We start from the raw sequence: 4,144 nt of genomic DNA on the forward strand, positions 1-4,144 counted from the left end.
CTTCATGGGAAATAGATGGGGAAACAGTGGAAACACTGTCAGACTTTATTTTTCTGGGCTCCAAAATCACTACAGATGGTGACTGCAGCCATGAAATTAAAAGACGCTTACTCCTTGGAAGGAAGGTTATGACCAACCTAGAGAGCATATTCAAAAGCAGAGACATTACTTTGACAACAAAGGTCTGTCTAGTCAAGGCTATGGTTTTTCCTGTGGTCATGTATGGATGTAAGAGTTGGACTGTGAAGAAAGCTGAGCGCCGAAGAATTGATGCTTTTGAACTGTGGTGTTGGAGAAGACTTTTGAGAGTCCCTTGGTCTGCAAGGAGATCCAACCAGTCCATTCTGAAGGAGATCAGCCCTGGCATTTCTTTGGAAGGAATGATGCTAAAGCTGAAAGTCCCGTACTTTGGCCACCTCATGCGAAGAGTTGACTCATTGGAAAAGACTCTGATGCTGGGAGGAATTGGGGGCAGGAGGAGAAGGGGACGACAGAGGATGAGATGGTTGGATGACATCACTGACTCGATGAACGTGAGTCTCTATGAACTCCGGGAGTTGGTGATGGACAGGGAGGCCTGGCGTGTTGCGATTCATGGGGTCGCAAAGAGTCGGAGATGACTGAGTGACTGATCTGATCTGATCTGATCTGAAGAACCACTGACCTAGTCTAAGACAGGATGATCTCTAGCATGAATTGCTGCAGTAAACTCCAAACTAATCTCTTGCCTCTTACCCTCTGCTTCCTGGTCCTGGGTACCATGACATGGATGGCTGTGATGGCTTTTTCATTAATCCCCTGCTTCCATGCTGATTCTCCTTCAGCTCATTTTCTAGATCATTTTCTATGTAATTCAGATAATGTCCTGGTCTATTTAGCATCCTTACTGACTTTTCATTGAATCTTGAGTAAAATACAAACTTATTACCATGGTCTACAAAATCTTTTAAAAAACTTGTTACATTTTAAATTTGAAAAAACCGTAAAATAATTGGTTTCTGTTCATCTCATCTGGTACCAGTTCCTGCACTTTGGATTCCTTCCTATTCTCCTCAAACATGTCAGAGGCTTTGTTTTTGCTTTTCCATCCATCTGAAATCCTTGGTCCCTAGATGTTTGCCTCAGTGGTTTCTTTTCCATCTTTAAGACTTGACTTAAATGTTTTATTTTCAGAGAGAACTTTTCTGGAATGCTCTAGTGCCAAGGAAGTGCTTTCCATCACTTTTCACCACATCACACTGCATGCTTTCTTCTCAGTTCCAACTGCCACTTCCAGTGACCTTGCTTATGTACTATTTACTTGCACGTTGTGTGTTCTCCTGTCTAGAAAGTGAGTTTCACGGAAGTGAGGACATTGTCTTTTCTATAGAGACCTTGCAGCCGGGTACATAATAAACACTTGATAAATATTTATTAGACAAATGAATGGTGCAATTTGTAATAGTGGAGAGAGCAGTGGCATGTTAAAATCAGACTTGTTTGCATCTGAATACTGTCTTTGTTTCTTGAGGTAGGACTGTATTGCTATAAACTTCCCTCTTAGAACTGCTTTTGCTGCATCCCATAGGTTTTGCATTGTCGTGTTTTCATTGTCATTTGTTTCTAGAAATTTTTTGATTTCCCTTTTGATTTCTTCAGTAACCTGTTGGTTACTTAGAAACCTATTGTTTAATCTCCATGTGTTTGTATTTCTTACAGTTATTTTTTTTTATAATTGATATCTAGTCTCATAGTGCTGTGTTCAGAGAAGATGCCTGATACAATTTTCAATTTTCTTAAATTTACTGAGGTTTGATTTGTGACCCAAGATGTGGTATATCCTGGAGAATGTTCCATGTGCACTTGAGAAGAAGGTGTATTCTTCTGCATCTGGATGGAATGTCCTGAAGATAGCAATGAGGTCCATCTCATCTAATGTGTTATTTAAGACTTGTGTCTCCTTATTAATTTTCTGTTTTGATGATCTGTCCATTGGTGTGAGTGGGTTGTTTAAGTCTCCTACTACTATTGTGTTACTGTTAGTTTCTCCTTTTATGTCTGTTAGTGTTTGTCTTATGTATTGAGGTGCTTCTATGTTGGGTGCATAGGTATTTACAGTTGCTATATCTTCCTCTTGGGTTGATCCCTGATCATTATGTAGTATCCTTCCTTACTGGAGAAGGCAATGGCACCCCACTCCAGCACTCTTGCCTGGAAAATCCCATGGACGGAGGAGCCTGGTAGGCCACAGTCCATGGGGTCGCTAAGAGTCGGACAAGACTCCAAGACTTTACTTTGGACACGACTGAAGCGACTTAGCAGCAGCAGCAGCATCCTTCCTTACCTCTTGTAATCTTCTTTATTTAAGATCTATTTTATCTGATATGAGGATTGCTACTCCAGATTTCTTTTGCTTCCCATTTGCATGGAATATATTTTTCCATCCACTTACATCTGTATGTGTCTTTAGGTCTGAAGTGGGTTTCCTGTAGACAGCATATATATGGGTCTTCTTTTTGTATCCAGTGGGTGCATATTTTCTTTATCTTCCAGTGGGTGCAAGAAAATATGGTAGCAAACCAGCACACCCATGTGGCTTTGGATTCTTGTGAAAGAAACAAGGTGGAACCCTTGAAAGAGAGAAAGTTCAGTCTAGTTGAAGAGATAAGCCCAGACCCAGTGTGCCCCGCAGATGGCCCTTTGGGCCGTCTTTGCTCTGTCTGGGCCAGCCTGCTGCAGCTGTGCTGACAAGCGAAGCAGAGCAGGGTCTCAAGGCCTGTAAAGTCACAGACCCTGACTTTGCCACTGCAGAGGATCCGGGAGAAGCCAGCGCTGGGCTCCAGGCTGAACTGATGCAGGCTGGCTTGCTTGGGAATGTCGATGCTCCAAACTTCACTGTTGAGAACCCCTGGGATGAGGAGTTGATTCTCAAACTTTTATCTGGGCTTTCTAAACCAGTGAGTTCCTATCCAAATACTTATGAATGGGCATGTAAGCTTCCAGCCATCAAGCCCAAGACTGAATTCCAATTAGGTTCTTTGCTGGTCTACATTGATCACTTTATTGGAGAAGGGGCTTTCGCCCAAGTCTATGAAGTTACCCATGGAGATGTGAACAACAGCAAAAATAAGGAGAAATTTGCTTTGAAGGTCCAGAAGGCTCCCAACCTCTGGGAATTCTACATTGGGACCCAGCTGACAGAAAGACTGAAGCCAAGTATGCAACACATGTTTATCAAATTTTATTTGGCCCACCTGTTCCAGAATGGCAGCGTGCTAGTAGGAGACCTCTACAGTTATGGCACATTATTAAATGCCATTAATCTCTATAAAAATATCCCTGAAAAAGTGATGCCTCAGGCACTAGTCCTCGCTTTTGCTATCAGAATGCTCTGCATGATCCAGCAAGTCCATGACTGCAAAATCATCCACGGAGACATCAAGCCAGACAATTTCATACTCAGAAACAGATTTTTGGAACAAGACAACAAAGATGATGACTTATCTGCCAGCTTGGTCTTGACTGACCTGGATCAGAGTATAGACATGAAACTTTTTCCTAAAGGAACTGCATTTACAGGAAAGTGTGAAACTTCTGGGTTCCAGTGTATTGAGATGCTCAGTAACAAGCCATGGAACTACCAGGTAGAGAACTAGAGAGATCTGAAACGTTTCCTGTATTACATTCACTGCAGTCTTGAGGTGAGTTTGGGCATCCAGGTAGTTTGAGCTGGTGTAGTCCTCTTCTTGGAGAAGGCAATGGCACCCCACTCCAGTACTCTTGCCTGGAAAATTCCATGGGCGGAGGAGCCTGGTAGGCTGCAGCCCATGGGGTCGATAAGAGTCGGACACGACTGAGTGATTTCACTTTCACTTTCTTTTTGTATCCATTCAACCAGTCTGTGTCTTTTGGTTGGAGAATTTAATCCATTTACATTTTAGAGTAATTGGAGGCCTTACAAATAGCTGTGAAAAGAAGAGAAACTAAAGGCAAAGGAGAAAAGGAAAGATATATCCATTTGAATGCAGAGTTCCAAAGAATATCAAGGAGAGATAAGAAAGTCTTCCTCAGTGATCATTGCACAAAATAGAGGAAAACAGTAGAATGGGAAAGACTAGAGATCTCTTCAAGAAAATTAGAGATACCAAGGGAACATTTCATGCAA

General features: G+C 42.2%; 1 pseudogene; it reads left to right on the top strand.

Moving 5' to 3' along the window:
* The window catches only part of LOC104987981, an 11,237-nt pseudogene extending 7,602 nt beyond the window's left edge, over window positions 1-3,635 (top strand).
* The last annotated feature ends 509 nt before the right edge of the window (window positions 3,636-4,144 follow it).

Source organism: Bison bison, unplaced genomic scaffold, assembly GCF_000754665.1.
Source record: "Bison bison bison isolate TAMUID 2011002044 unplaced genomic scaffold, Bison_UMD1.0 scf7180017864110, whole genome shotgun sequence".
Classification (NCBI taxonomy): Eukaryota; Metazoa; Chordata; class Mammalia; order Artiodactyla; family Bovidae; genus Bison; species Bison bison.